Source organism: Choloepus didactylus, chromosome 13 (genome assembly GCF_015220235.1).
Source record: "Choloepus didactylus isolate mChoDid1 chromosome 13, mChoDid1.pri, whole genome shotgun sequence".
NCBI lineage: Eukaryota > Metazoa > Chordata > Mammalia > Pilosa > Megalonychidae > Choloepus > Choloepus didactylus.
The window spans coordinates 20,867,861-20,884,097 of NC_051319.1; the positions used below are offsets into that span (position 1 = coordinate 20,867,861).

Consider the following 16,237-nt stretch of genomic DNA (forward strand, 5'->3'; position numbering starts at 1 on the left):
TTCATTTACTTATTTTAAAATACAGTTTAATTGAGATATGTTCACACACCCTATAGTCACCCACAGTGTACAATCAGTTACTCACAGCACCATCATATAGTTGTGCATTCATCACCATAATCAATTTTTGAACCTTTTTCTCAATCCAAACTAAAAATAAAAGCAAAAAAGAACACCTAAATCTTTCCATCCCCTCCATCCCACCCTATTCTTCATCTAACTTTTGTCCTCATTTTTCCACTCATCTGTCCATACACTGAGTAAAGGAAGAATGAGCCACAAGGATTTCACAACCACACAGTCACACTGTGCAAACTACATAGTTATACAATCATCTTCAAGAATCAAAGTCACTGGGTTGCAGTTCGACAGCTTCAGGTATTTCCCTCTAGCCATTCCAACACACTAAAAACTAAAAAGGGATATCTATATAGCACATAATAGTACCCTCCAGAGTGACCTCTCGACACCATTTGAAATCTCTCAGCCACTGAAACTTTATTTTCTTTCATCTCTTTTCTCCCTTTTGGTCAAGAAGACCCTCTCAATCCCACAATGCTGGGTTCAGGTTCATTTCCAGGAGTCATTTCCCATGTTGCCAGGGGGATTCACATCCCTGGGAGTTATGTCCCACCTAGGGGGGTAGGCAGTGAGTTCACCCACTGAGTGGGCTTAGAGAGAGAGGGGGCCACATCTGAGAAACAAAGAGGCTCTTGGGGGAGGGGGGTGGACTCCCAGGCACAATTATAAGTAGGCTTAGCCTCTCCCTTGCAGCAACAAGCCTCACAAGAGAAAGCCCCCAGATCAAGGACTCAGCCCACTAAATTGTCAGTACAGGCATGCCTCTTTAATTTTTGCCTTTCACTGTTACTTGTCTGCATCCTGGAATGGAAAAGTAATATTGCAATATTGGCAGTCATCTTACCCTCATGAGGGTGAAATGGAAGGGACCTTGGTCTTTGATGAAATTATGCAGCCAATGTACCAGCTCTGCTTTGCTTTTCTCTGGATAAAGAACTCCTAATTGTTTAAGTCACTGTAGTTGAGTTCCTGTCACATGAAACTCAAAGCAATCCCAAATTATATAAAAGGTTATACAAAGGAAGTGACATCTGAGCTGGCACTTGAGTAAGAATTGGTGGGAAAGAAGGAGAATAGAGCATTTGACACAAAGGAAACAACATGAAGAAGGCACTCATTTGGGAAAATTGCAAGGTTCTTTGGGCAAATATAAGAAGTCTGGCATGACTTGAGAAGTTACCATGAAAGAGGACATGAAAAGGTAGGCAGGAGGCCGGGATTTGAAGGGCTTTTTGTGTCACATTATAACATCTAGGCTTGAACCTATAGGCAAGTTGTGAGCCACTCAAGATTTTTCAGATGGGGCACAATATGGTCAGTTTTTTGATAGTTTGGGTGACGCCATGTGTTGGATTTTACAATAGAATGGGATGAGACAGAGACTAGGAGACCAATTAGGAAAGTAGCCTAGTCTAGAAGGGAGATGAGAACCTGAGTTAAGGCGGTGGTAAAGGGACAATTAGATTGAAGAAATGTCTCCAAAATAAAAGTTACATGTCTTGATGAACCATTAGATTGATCAAATAATCCATTCACCAGATAATTAATTTAAGAAAGTCTGGGGGGTCAGGATCCAATTTCAAATAAGAATTGGGAGGTGTTCAGGCATCTGAAATGCAGACACTCAAGATAGAAGGCAAGGGGACCCCTGAACCCCAGGCTACCACGGCAACAATGGTTAGTACTTATAGGGCACCTACTGGGTGTCAGGCTGCAAAACCCCCACATCAGTGTATAATTCAGGCTAACCATTCCTCTCCTCCAGGCTGCAGGGAACACAGGGGAAAGAAACCAACTTTCTAAATCAGTCCTAACCATTTAAAAAGTGGCAAGCACATCTTTATATTGCAAGACCAGTCAGTATCTTACAGAAACACTGAACTATAGTGGTATAATCAAAAGGGTCTACTTGGAGAAAATTTATATAAATTAATCTGAAACACTTAATAAAACATGACTGTCATTATGCTGTATATTAATTAAGCATAAAATGGGAAGGAATATAAACAAGTGGCTCTGATTAGTGTTACTTTATTTTTTAAAATTTAATTTTATTAAGATTGTCCACATACCATACAATTATCCAAAGATCCAAAGTGCACAATCAATTGCCCATGGTACCATCATAAGCTGTGCATCCATCACTACAATTATTTTTTTTTTTTCAATTTTTAGAACATTTTCATTACCCCAGAAAAGAAATAAAGATGAAAAAGAAAACTCAAATCCTCCCATATCCCTACGATTAGTGTTACTTTATTTTGCAAAGGTGGTTCTCCAACACCTATAATCAGCATCAATATTGAAATTTCTCTGAAACTAATACAGTTAAGTACCTGAGCATCTATTTTTAAAATACGTTGGCTTTGCCTCATATTTTCAACGTGATGGCTAATTTCTGTGCTTCCTTTATTCATATCCCTTTCTTTTCCTTTAAGCCCCTTTACTTTGAGGAGATCTTGGACTAAATCTGTGCATTTTCACTGCTCCCTCCCTTTACACCTGGATATTTAGGGTGGCACAATGGCTCAAACTAATAGAACAGAAGCAGCTATGGACACTTGTCCAGGGGCAACAAACCAAGCACTGTGATGAAGGGCTCAGGGAGATGTGGAATGTAGGTTATGGCCAAGTGAACAGAAGGGTTCAAAATGAATGGGCTTTGGTTTTTCCTTGGGGCATGGGGAGGGAAGAGATGGTCTGGGTCAAGCCCTGGGGGGAGGGTAGAAGGACAGGTTGATCAGGTTCCCTAAAAAAAGCCAGTTTCTGGAAACAGGCCTTCAGGGAATTCCACACATCTCACAAGTGGAGTGGGGATAACTGACAGATTGAAGACATTAGAGGACCAAAACGGGTTTAATCATACCCTTGGGTGTAAGGATGGGAAGGTTGTCAGATGTTTGAAATTCTTTTTACAGAAAACAAAACATTTACATAACAGAAATTAAAGGTTTGAAATGTAAGTGTACGAAGTTACATTCATTCACACTAAAGTGTAATCAGTCAGTCAAGCAGTCAGTAAACCAGAGAATTATCAGATCCTCCAAGGTGAAGGGTGGAGAGTAGGAGGTATCTCAGTTTTTGAACTAGAGAGGGGTGGAAAGGGGAAGGACACCCGGGAAATTAGGAAGGCAAACTTCACTTACTTAGCAAAGTTTACTAGTGATTCATTATGTGTGTCCATCTGTCTCCTCCTCTAGCTTGTGAATTCCTGGGGTGCAATCACTATGCGATGCCTAACACCAAGCCAGGTGCAAAGAGTGAGCACTAAACCATCCTTGTGCAATCTGAACTTTAGTTGCAAACTGTTGGGCAGCAATTGTGTGCAAATGAATTTCTGCTTTTCCTGTCTGTCCAACTAGATGGATTATTGGAATCCTAGCTCCCTGGGTTTCTGGAGTGTCAGAATTGCCCTCCCCCCACCAGGCCCAGCTGTGCCCACAGCACCACAAAACAAGCTCCTAATCCCTTCAGCTAGGAAATGGCAAACATGGGAAAATGATTTTAAAAGGTGCATTCTCAAAATGTCCTTTAAATTAAAACTACGAGACTGGAATTTTTTGGTTGTTGTTGTCGCAGGATCTTGCAATATTTCAAGTCCATTGCCATCAATTTAGACTTTTCTGAATATTTTTTAGAATGGACTTTCATGGTATAACTGAGCGGTCCAGCATGTGCCTGGCAAATGGCAAGCACTCAATAAATTTTTGTTGAGTGGATAAACGAATGAAGAAATGAGGGTTGTCAGTTGAATTGTGTCCTCTCCAAAGCTATGTTAAAGTCCTAACCCCAGTGTGCTGGTTCGAATGTATTGTGTCCCCCAAATGCCATTATCTTTGTGGTCTTGTGGGACAGACGTTTTGGTGCTGGTTAGATTTGCTTGGAATGTGCCCCACCCAGCTGTGGGCAATGATTCCGATGAGATGTTCTCATGGAGGCGTGGCCCCGCCCATTCAGGGTGGGCCTTGATCGGTGGAGCTATATAAATGAGCTGACTGGGGGGGGGGAGAAAGAGAGTGCAGCTGGGAGTGATGTTTTGAAGAGAAGCAAGCTTGCTGGAGAGGAACGTCCTGGGAGAAAGCCGTTTTGAGGCCAGAGTTTTGGAGCAGACGCCAGCTGCCTTCCTAGCTAGCAGAGGTTTTCCGGACACCATTGGCCATCCTCTGGTGAAAGTACCCGATTGCTGAGGTGTTACCTTGGACGCTTTGTGGCCTTAAGACTGTAACTGTGTAGTGAAATAAACCCCTGTTTTATAAAAGCCTATCCATCTCTGGTGTTTTGCATTCCACAGCATTAGCAAACTAGGACACCCAGGTAGAAGTGAATGTGACTCCATTTGGAAATAGGGTCTTTGCAAATGCAATCAAGTTAAGATTAGGTCGTAGTGGATTAAAATAGGCCCTAAATCCAATGGCACTTGTCTTCTATGAGGGGGAGATTTGGATTCAGAGACCTAGAAGAGATACTTAGGGAAGGAGGCCATGTGATGAGAGAGGCAGAGAAGGAGGTGATGCAGCTACAAGTCAAGGTACGCCAAAGATTAACTGCAACAAAGAGAAGCTAGGAGAGAATCACGAAATGGTCCCTCAGATCCTCCCGAAGGAATCAGTCCTGCTGCCACCTTGATTTTGGACTTACCACCTTCACAACCGAAAGAATAAATTTCTGTTGTCTTAAGCTGCTCGGTTTGTTGTAATTTGTTACTGCAACCCTAGGAATCTAATTCAATGAGCAAATGAGGTGACCCCCCCAATTCAAAATAAGAGATCAAAATGAGAAAAATACACATATTTTGGATGAGAATAATCCAAGACGTTATCCACAACACTTTTGTGAAAAGTTTAAGAAACCTTGCAATTTACCATAAAAATAATTTGAGTATTAGATCATGTAATTGGATATTATTTACTCTAATTAGAATTTGGTAATCAGTGAAGTGTATTGTGCCCAGTTTGGGTGAAGTTGGGTTGAACAGAAGGGGAAAATTGCTGTGACTTTTAGAAGACTGTATCAAGACTCAGAACTTCGGTAAATTTTCTAAGTTGTATTTACTCTGTGAGGTTTTTGTTTGTTTTAATAAACAACCTCCTAGCCTAGTAATACCCCCATCTTAGGCATCACCCCCTGATATTTAAAACAAATCCTGGGGCTGTCTGAGGAACACAGCCGAGAACTCTTCAATGCCAGCAGTTCTCCTGCATGTCTCCATAACTGGAGCTTCTACCTTACAATCAAGAGCCACCAGCAACCCAACAATATCAGACCATTTCAGGGTGCGGCTGGTTCCCTCCGTAGAGTTTGTTCCTGTCTAGTGTTAAGCTCTCTGAAACCATTAAATCTTTTTGTAACATAGCTTTCCAATCCATGACTAAATTTTTACTTTCTGGGCCCCAGATTTTTATGTAATCTCTCACTGGCACTCCCATTAGAAGGAGAATATGACTCATTTAAATCACAGGATGATCGGACAAAATCGTTAACAAAATGTTTTGTTTCTGGAGGATAATGAGCTATTGGAAATAAGAATTAAGATAATACGTCTTAATTTACATGATTGATGGTGTTGATTCCAGACATCATCTCTGACCAATATGGGTTGTAATTTTGTGGCATTAATTGGAAAAGAACTCTCATTCCTTCACTGTGTAGGTCTCCCTGCCTTACACAAAACCAAAGTCCCCTAAACAGGAAACTTCCATTCCAAGCCAGCAGTTGATTACACCTCTAGAGTTCAGCAAGTAACAAATTAATCATTTTTTTTTCTATTCTATACTGAGGCATTTTACCTTACAATCTGTATTTCAGAACTTGTCTTGATTAATGAAGACGTGCTCTTGCTTCAGCCTGAACATGTTTGCTATGAATTCATAAATCATGCACAGAGCCAACTGGAGTAGTAATTCATTTATCAACCAGAGAAAAGTTTTTCAAATCTCTCAGTACAATATTCCGATGGATTAATCTTCTATGATATCCTAATGCTTCTTTCAAAGAGTAGTTTCCATGTATTTGTTCTTGTCTAGTGTTTTTTTCCTACTATGACACTTTAATGGAAGCAAGTTTCCTGCTTCAAAACTGCATATAAATAATAGATCGAGATGAAGTTGCTTCACATGCTAATTATTAGAATTTGAGAGCCACATTTTGTAAAATATCCCTCATTACCCAAAAGCAATTTTTACTTCTGTCCTTTCCCATTTAATGAAAACAAATCTAAAGAATATCTACTATTATGTGCTAGTATCTGTTTGCTAACCTTTTAGGCTACTACTTATTTACCCATATAAACTTAGTAACAACAAATATTATAGAAATTTATTTATTTCAAATCTAGGAACAGTGATTCAAGATGTTCAAACTCTCTCTACCCTTCCTTGAACTAAGTCAAGACACCACTGTAAAAACACATCCTATATTAGAAGTGAGGTGCAGTTAATAAAGTGTGTCCTCATGGAAGGAGAGAGTTGACAGCATCCACCCAACTCAAGAGTCAACTGATTATAAATGCAACCACTGGGAATTTAATAACTTAATAAACTGTTAAGTGGTGCCTTAGTATTGAAATTATATAAAAGTCACTCGCTACATTTTCTAATCCCAGCACCTACCACAAGGTCTGGCCTTTAGCAGTTAGTGTTCAAGAAAAGACTATTGAATGAGAGGCAATTTTTTTTAGTGAGCATCCGGTGAGAAAGCCTTCGTTGACTCATCCACTAGGTGGCGCCCAAGGACCGTGGTTCACCCATGTAACGCCACAGACCCTCTCATTCATAGTGTAAATAAAGAACTGCATTATTAATTTATACCATCGCATCCACTCTACACCTAATATTTGTTTAACCAGCTGTTTCCTCTAATCCTTCTTAAACACTATTGATTAAAATCTGAAGTATATTCAGGCCTCCACCCCTCCTCACTTTCTCCCAAGAGCATTTTGTTGCCTTTAAATGACAAAGTATACTAAATGCTATAGTCCAAGTACTATGGTTACTAATAATAGGGGAAAGCTGTGGTAAAAATTAATTAGATGCAACAGAAGATAATATAAAAGTGATTTTCAGATTTGCTTTGCATTTTGTTGGGTTTAAATAGGTAGAATGTCATTATCTTAAAAAAGATAACCTGGGAAATAAAACAAGTATGGAGCAAAAGGAAATGAAAAGAAAATGAGTACTTCCTGAAGAAGGGAGACATTTTCTGAATATGACTCTTGTTCATCTTTCTAAAGACTTCTTCAACTGCTCAGAAAATACTAATATTCCACACCCAAGAACCTAAAAGACAGGACTGTTTAGTAGACTGTCTACTCATAAAGTATCTTTCTGTATACTCTGAATGTATTTATCCTGGATGTGTTACCTGCTCCCAAAGGAAGGAAAGGAAGTGAAACCACTAGGGATATAAAGAATTGATTCTTCTCTGTGAAAGTCTCTTCAGTACTTCTAAATTACAGTGTCAGCCATTCCTTTGAGAGACAGGACCTTGCTGAAAATAAGTGGCTCATTTCATAAGAACACTATGTTCTCCCTCTTTCCTGGTTCTCACAGAAAGCCCAGGTCCACTAGATTCTTCTGCGCGGTATATTGGCCTATGGGTATTTTCTGAGGATCAGTGATTTCTTAAGGTTGTTGATTTCCTCTTGCTCATCTAAATAGCTTTAAGCAAAATTACTTCTCCTTATCTAGTTTTCTCATTTTAAGCTGTTTCCAGTTTAGTGCAGAGGTTTTTAAAAAATGCACTCATTCTCTTACCTGAAACAATTAAATTATTAAGAACCAATAATACAAAACTGACCAGAGACTAAAGCTTAAATGCTTCGCTGTACATTCTTTTTTACTGAATGGAAGGAAAAAACATTTTATTCATAGAAATAAATGGAACTGAAGTTAGGATCTGATGTAAGGAGTATGAAATATCACAGTAAAAGTTATCCAAAGAGAACTACCATGATATATTTTTGGCAAAACACTATTCCCATTTTATGACTCCATTAGAATACTAAAGTCACTGAAGTGTGTATAAAATTACCGAAAATTTTGTACGCTGAAATAATCAAATAGAAATGGTTACCAGAAACTACATTTGTAATGAATAAATATTACATTTTACTTAGAAATTAATTCACAGGCTTTATTTCTTAAGAACCGTTAACTTCCAAGGAGCCAGCCAGTATGTTTGATTTTATGACATCACACTGGAATATGTACAGGAACACTTTCCATCCTAAAAATTCCCAAATGTACTGGGCACTCTGTGTATTTTTCCAGTGATAAATGAAAATAAAATAACTTTTTTTCAAAATAATAAACTATCTTGTTTTAAATACAACAGTCATATTCAATGGAGGAAAACAACTTCATTTAAGCCTAAGGAATTCAGATTTGCTTTTGGTAGTGAACAGTCTCAACATACAAATAATTCCTTTAAGTCACTTTTAAAAGTGATCTTAGGAACTGTCACTTTAAAAAACTTCTTCAGGGCATTACGATTATCTGTCAGCATTATTCTATTTATGAAATGCATCTCATTGTATGGTGTTAAGTCCATAATTAGCTGAGAAGCCTGGACCAGAAGTGGTAACATCTCAAAGATTGTTAATCTAATAGGTATTACCTATGGCTACAGTAACTTTCATTTCACATAAAGCTATAAATTCCCTAAAACAAAACTCGTAAATCTGGAATGGACATTCCCATTCCTCAGCTCTTCCTTCAGCCTATACTATTTTTCTTTTTTTTTAATTTCAGGTACTACAAAAATGCTTGTTGAAATACAAATGGAAAAGTCACCATTTGGAAACTGTGAACGACCAGATTTATAGTAGCACCATCAAAAGTCAGGACACTAGAGTTAATCCTTTCCCCAATTTTACACTGAACCTGTTGATTGCAATACAATATTTTATCTGACAATACAAATCTTAAAAAAAAAATAGAGATGTCATGTTACACCCAATTAAAAATTAAAGAAAATAATAAGAAAATTTGATCTAATGTATACATACATCATGATATGTATTGTTCTCTGAAATGCTGAAGGCACCAAGGTATGACCCACGAGGGAAAGAGAAAATTATGGAAGTTTTACCTTGTCCTGAAATCCAGAAGTTCAGATGCTCTCAAGTTCTGCTGAGGTTGGAAGCTGGAGATCAAGTGAAGCTAGCGCTCTTTCCCCTCACCTTAAGTTTGTCTCTGGGCGAGTGTGTGTGTGGGTGTGTGTGAGTGTGGGTGTGTGTGAGTGTGTGCAGAATGTCTCTTTGTGGCGCTGGATGGCAGAGGTCCTGATCCTGGGAAGAAGGAGGCACTTTCTCACCAAGAGCAGAAGAAAAGCAAAGCGTCACAAGGAAAGTTCTCCTCCCAGATCCCCTAATTACAGCCTAACGTGCACTTCATGCAAACTTCAGGGAGGAAAGGAGGGGCAGCGCTGTGCCCAGACCTTGTAAAACAGCAGCCTCTTAGATGACTTTCCCCTCTGCTCAGATCCCGGAGTATCCCGCTGTGGAGTTCAGGAAAAGAGGCTACTGCAACCACAAGCTCCCACCCACACCGCACCTCCTGCACCCTCAGCACTTCTCGGTCTGTCCGGAATGGATGAGGCCAAGGGGTCTGTGAAATGATCTGTTGGGGCAGGGGTGTGAGGCAGACTCACCAGGACATTCAGTTTTCGTCTTGTTTTTTAGCCTCCGTTTAAAAGAAAAATCCAAGGGTAGGAGTGATCCTCCCTTTCCCGCCTTCCCCCTCTCCCATATAGATCGAGGGAGATAAAGCTTCCTAATCTGGAGATGCCTTCCACCCAAATTGCTAGAAGCATGTTTTCTTGTTTACTGAGCTCAGTGTCGACATTTAGGTTTCAATCTCCGTCAACAAACTACTATTGTCTCCCTGGATGACAGAGCTCAAAGAACCTGGACTTATTTATAGAGTGAGGAATGCGAGGGGGAGACGGGATGGTGGGGTTTGGTTATGGATCCATACCAGGATTAGAACCAGATGGGCACAGGGCGCGAGCGCGTGCACACACACACACACACACGCGCACACACACATATACGCCCCTAAAATAACCACTGGGGAAGATGCTGGGACACATGGGAAAACGCCTCCTGAACAAACAGACATTTATTTATAACTCCGGGGAGAGTATATAAGTCCATTGATTCCCGCCTTGAGTAACCAAGGGTTTTGGAGAGGAAATGGCTTCATATTTCAATAACAGAGCCACCTTTGATGGAGCCTAGCGGGGGAAAAAAAGAAACATACCGCAGGAAGCAAACGGCTGTTGAAGCAGCCGGGAGGAGGGCCGGGAGGAGGGAGCGGGGCTGGCCGGGGGACTGAGGACAAGCAAATAAGCCCGAGGGGCCCATTGCCAGGAAGGAGACGAGACCCAGGCAGGCCCGCCGGAGAGCCAGGGGGCGCAGAGCACGGTGCGCGCGCGGCGCTGGGAGGCGTCCAAGCGCTCGCGGCCGCGCTCGGCCTCTCGACTGTTGGCCCCTGAGAGGTGCAGGCAGGAGGGTGGGTTCTTCGTGGCCGCTGGCCGCTCCGGCAGGGGCTCGGGTGGAGCGGGGAGACTTGAGAGGTCGATGAGGTAGTGAGGCAAGGGGACGGGTGCAGCAGGGGCGCGGGACAGGAGGGGGACCTGTGGAGCAGGAGAATCGGTGGGGCAGGGTCGTGCTGTCTAAGTCGCGCAAGCGGCGGCGAGCGGCGCTATTGTCTCAGAGATAAAGCTTAAGCCGCGGCGGGCACCGCCTCCTTTTTTGACTCCAGACAGAGGCGGGAAAGATCTTAGGGGGAAAAAAAAAAGACTTCTTCCCGCCTTTCCCTGATGAATTTCATCCTTTCTTGCAACCAGGCTCCCCTTGGCCATTCGGGCCTTTGGTAAATTAACACGTCCCTCCTGGAGAAAAATTTTATTCCAAAGACAAACCACTTTAAATGAGAGTTTTACATGAAATAATTCAAAATGAATCCTCCAACAAGCAATTCAACACCTTTCTTGGAATTCCAAAACCTGGGCGAGGCTCCTCTCGTCATCTTTTTTTTTTTTTTTCTGTTTCTCCACCAGGGAACAAGCAGCTAAAGGTTTTGCAATTTTATGCCGTTAGTTTAGTGGCTACTGAGACAGCTGTTATGTATGTCCCCACACTAACTGCCAATTCAAATAAGATGCATCTCTGCCTTTCAACTCTGAAAAGAGTTTTTATGCTATTTCCTGTGAATCTTCAGGGTGGGGTGCATTTTATGGAACATAGAAGAAATTAGGCTTAAAGACGAATCTATAATTTTTACATTGAAGTGCCACAAAGGTGGTGAGGCTGGTGGTGTGTGGGTTTGGGATTATATCAAGATCATTTGAATTGTGTTTGTTATCTTAGCTTAAAAACCTAATTTCTGAGGGCTGCTTGGGGGAGTAAATCAGATTTGCTTGCGTCGGAAGGCACTTGTGTCCTTATTTTGTGTCTGCTCTATACAGTTATTCCAGCAGGGCCACAATTCCAAACTTACATTTAATGCATGTGATTCAGAAATTATCGCAATCTATTTTGCGATTTAGTCACACCACCATGAGTTTACACTAGATTTTTTTTTCTCCCCAACAATTGAGATAGGCTCCCAAAAATAATGGCAGCTGCTTTCCTCTACTGCTTTAGACAAGGATTATCCTGTCAATTCTTCCTCACCCTTATTTCCAACTTCTCCTCCCAAGTTCCTAGTTCCTAGTCTTTTGTTAAAAGATCCACAGTATTTTTAATCACAAGTATTTGACCTGTCAATAGCATGTTTTAAGTGTAATTCAGACTTAATTGACATGCACGTTGGATTAGTTTTGAATCTTTTAAAAAGGCTTTTGTGTGTAGTTAATAGTCAGCTAAATAGTGCTTTATAGAGGTATGCATTACTTTGACTAGTCATAATTTTGCACCAGGGCAGAGGCATTATAAGAAGCATTGGTTAAAAAAAATCATTTAAGTTAATAAATATGATCCATTTTCATGACTAAATATTTCATAAAGGTGTAAGTTGTGTATGTGTGTGTGTGGGGGGGGGAAGCATATTAGAAGACCCAAATGCCTTTTCAAAAAAAAAAAAAAAATTCTGTATATGGAGATTCCCTTTAATTATTTAACATTAGTAATTCATGTGGAAACTCATATTTTCCAGTGCATATTTTTCAAGGTTTTCTTTTTCCTTTTTATAAATTTGGAGAAGACAGGGAAGTCAGATTTTTTAAGGTTCAAGAAAAAAACAAACATTTTCTTCAATATTGACTTTTAAAATGACTCATATGGTTAAAGTTCATGTCATGTTCTAGCTGAAATTACCTGGCTGGTGCTAGAGATACAAAGCCCTAAAAATCAAAGTTGAAAAACCAAGGCTAGCTCTGGAAAAGCAGGCACAAACTTAGAGCTAATGGCTTGTGCATGTACACACACAGACGCACACCCAGCAATCAACACATTTTAACAAGATCTTGTCTAGCATAATGCAAAAGCATTTTTTTAAGAGTGCAAAATGGGTCAAAATGGTATTATACATTGTAACTTTGCATTCTTTTGCTAATTGTGAGAAAATTTGATTATTAGGTTGAACCAAATGCCAATATTTGACTATTTTTGACCTACCAAAAAAGCAATTTCATGTGGTTTAACCTAAAACAGATTTAAATATGTGCATAGTGCAAATATTGCAAGAACATTTTCAACATTTTAAAAATATTGATTTAAAATACCATGAATCTTTAATCGGTAATAAATCCCCAAGTAGAATGTTATTCCTCCTGGCATAATACACCTCTAATGAAATATACATTTATATTCAAATGAAGATTATCTAAATTCATCTCCTCTTAAAACTCAGAAAGAGATTACTATATTATTCCCCAAATTCCAGAGAACTGCCTCTCTATGAGCTCTGGTTTTCTGGAATTTTTGCCTCAGGCTAATACTGTACCTCGTTGAACATCTGCTAGGATAAAGGTGCAGCTATCTGCACTTTCAGGTACCAGGTGGGAGGAAAGTCATTTGACCTTTCCTGTCCGAGGGCTCAAAGCTTCATTAAAGCATCTCTTGGGATTGCAGGCATAACCAGGAGAAAGACATCATTTATAATTAAGTTCTTCCCACTGGCTATATTTCCGCTGAACTCGATGGTTAAAGTACAAATTCAATATTCTAAATGGTCACAAAAGCATTTCATAAAAGATTATCTTGCTTCCAATGCAAGGTGGGGGATTTGCAAGGGCCCACTTTTTCTTACTCTCACTCTCAGAAAGTGTGCTGCAGACAGACTCTTCAAAAGGGCAAACTAAATAATTAGGCAATAAATTGTTCAAATGTTAAGAGCCGAGCTATTCTAGAAGCTGGTGGGGCCATATGAATATCATACAGTTGATTAAATATCCTCAACTCCTGATAAGTGCCTGCATGTTTCCCTGCTTGTCTGTTGGATTGGTTTTGGTTTCACATCACCTTTTTTGTAATCTGTATTCCCTTAATGTATTTTTCCCCCCAAATGCGCATTCTCTTACTTTACTTTTTTCAATAAACCAATCTATGTTTCACCATTAGCTATGTTCTTCTTATTTTGCAGTAAGGCCCTATTACAGTCACATCTCCTTTGTCATGCTGTCTGATTGCCCTAATATTAGGAACCCGCACCCCCGCTCCCCTCCTTATTATGGTTAAGAGCACCTATCTGCCATTTTTATAGCACCTTATTTTTTATTGTATTTTTAAATATCTTGTCCTTTTATCAACCTCACTGCATACTCCCTGCAGTTTCTGTTTCTAGCACAGAACCTTGCTGTTAGAAGCTGATCAAAGATGTTTATTGCTATTGTTGAAGATGATGATGAGATTCTTTATATTTGGAAGAGAAAATAAAAACTGAGGACACCTAGTTATTGAACCAGCTGGTTCAGAGTATTTTGCATCTAACAGCCAGTAGCATAAATAATAAATCATCAAAGGTTGACTAATAATTTGTATCATTGTTATTGATCTCACAGAATTAAAAGAAACATAATGCATATTTTCCTTCCATGCTTGGCTGATGAGTGATTGTATAAAAGATAATCAAGGAAGGTAAAATGTTTTACTCTTTTAGAAAACTAGGTTGAGTTTAATGATAAAATAGGATTATTGCCTTAGAATTACAATATCAGTCACTTGAATATTGATTCTTTTTGCTTATGTTTATATAGTTCTTTTAAATTTTAACCAATTATAACTATCAGTCGATGTAGCCTTTGTTATATTTTCTTCTCATTCTGTTTTCTTATAAACTTCAGAGAAAATGATAGCAAGACTAATTTGGCTGGTGTGATTTATATACAGTCCTTCTTAGGGTAAAATGGGTAAATTAGCTAATGTGTCAAGTTTGGCATAGGGCAAGGCTTCTCAGGAAAGCTTGAAGCGTAGGGTGTGATTCCTTGGATGTGAGGAAGACAATCTAGAATTGCCAGAAAGGTAGAGAGAAAGACAGGAATATGCTGTATCAGAAGTCCATGAAGAACAATTTCAAAGGGAGTGGTTAGTAAAGTGCCAAGCTTAGGGACAGTTCTATTAGAAGAACAGAAGAAAATATAAATATAAATATTTAGAACAAACATGCTTCTTAGTAAATTTTGATAAAAGTGGTTTGCAAAGAGCCACATTTGAATATTCTTGAATTTTTACATATGTCTATGCTAAACTTCATAGGTAAAATCTGTTTTTCCCCAAATGTCTCCAGAAATACAGAGTTAATTCTCTTCTGAATATCCCAGTTTTAGGTGGGAACTAAGTAGAATTTATAAGAATAGCCAAGGTATCTATGTCTATATATCTATATATAAATACCCTTTTTTGTTTTGTTTTGAGGTCATCAAAAATCTCACTTGTGATTTATTTTAAGCACTGAGGAAGTAAAAGGATCTTGGAGGGTGCCTTTGAACAGTGTGTGGAAATAGCCTTACATGCTTTTATCCTGAAGACTTCCTTTCACTGACTAACCCAGTCCATTGAGTCTCCCGTAAATAGGAAATCTGCAGATTTTTTTTTTCCTAATCACAACCTAGTTGTTTCAATATATAGCTAAATTAAGGCACAAAAGGCTAAACTGGAAGGGTCTATCAATAAACAAAGAAAGGGTCTATCAGTAAACAAAGAAAAGAAATAGAGGAAGGATTTCTCATTTTGGGTTTAATTGCTCTTAGGCTCATTGCTGAACACATACAAATTCTTCAGTAATCCTGCCCTAAATTTCAACTAGATAATACTTGTTGGTGCAGATATCTGTTGTAATTTTAAAAAAATTTAATGGTAAGTCATTTGGAAATATGAAAAATTCTGAAATGTTGCAAAGTTGGGGTAACTATCTCTCGGTTCATACATTGAAAGGATTTTAACGCTCGAATCTGAGATCTCTATGAAGTTTTTCCTTATTTATGCACCCTACTCTCTTTTATCCCCCTTCCAGCAACATTTAAACAGAAGCATAACATTTTTTAGAATTAAAAGTAAGCTAACTATCATCTACTCAATCCTTTATATCCAGGTAAGTAAGCTGATGTCTAGAGAGATGAAGGAGCATTGTCCCATTCACTCAGGTCTCCCAACATAAGTCTGTGATTTTTCCCAGCCACCTATGGTGGAGTATTCAGTATGCAATTGTGATGTATTTCTTCTTGAAGATAGCTAGGAATTAATTATTCCTTCCTTTGAGTTCATTATCTCCCTGTCTCATTATACCATGAGCACATTGCCGGTTCATGTCCAATCCATGCTTTATCTTCCAATGCTGCCTCCCACCCCCCACTCCAAGCATAGTGTCTTGTACATGTAGTGAAAGGGAAAAGTTTGTTGCATTGAATCACATCAAAGCCATGAAGGAAGCATGTTAACAGGAAGAAGGAACTGGAAAGTAATGTCTAGTTGGACTTTTCAGGCTTATCTTCTTTAAAAAAAAATAGCCATATGCATTGATTTGGGACCTGGCTTCACTCATTTTTATGACCTTCAGTCCTTTAGGGATTCACAATTTCTCCATCAGTTTCTCTCTTCTGCATCTTATTGCTGAAGCTCACCAGACTGCTGCTCCATCTTTCCTACTAGTTGGAAATTACCAGGCCAGGATTCTGGTGACTCTAGAAAAGGTCTGAAATGTTTCGTGCACCTTTC

At 39.3% G+C, this 16,237-nt stretch overlaps 1 protein-coding gene across 1 annotated transcript in view; it reads right to left on the reverse strand.

The window, feature by feature from the left end:
* The window catches only part of HAPLN1 (hyaluronan and proteoglycan link protein 1), a 101,249-nt gene extending 91,949 nt beyond the window's left edge, over positions 1-9,300 (reverse strand). The window contains exon 1 of the mRNA XM_037801505.1: positions 9,169-9,300. The gene's annotated coding sequence lies outside the window, so the exon portion shown is untranslated. The remainder of the gene's footprint in view (positions 1-9,168) is intronic.
* Positions 9,301-16,237: the final 6,937 nt, after the last annotated feature.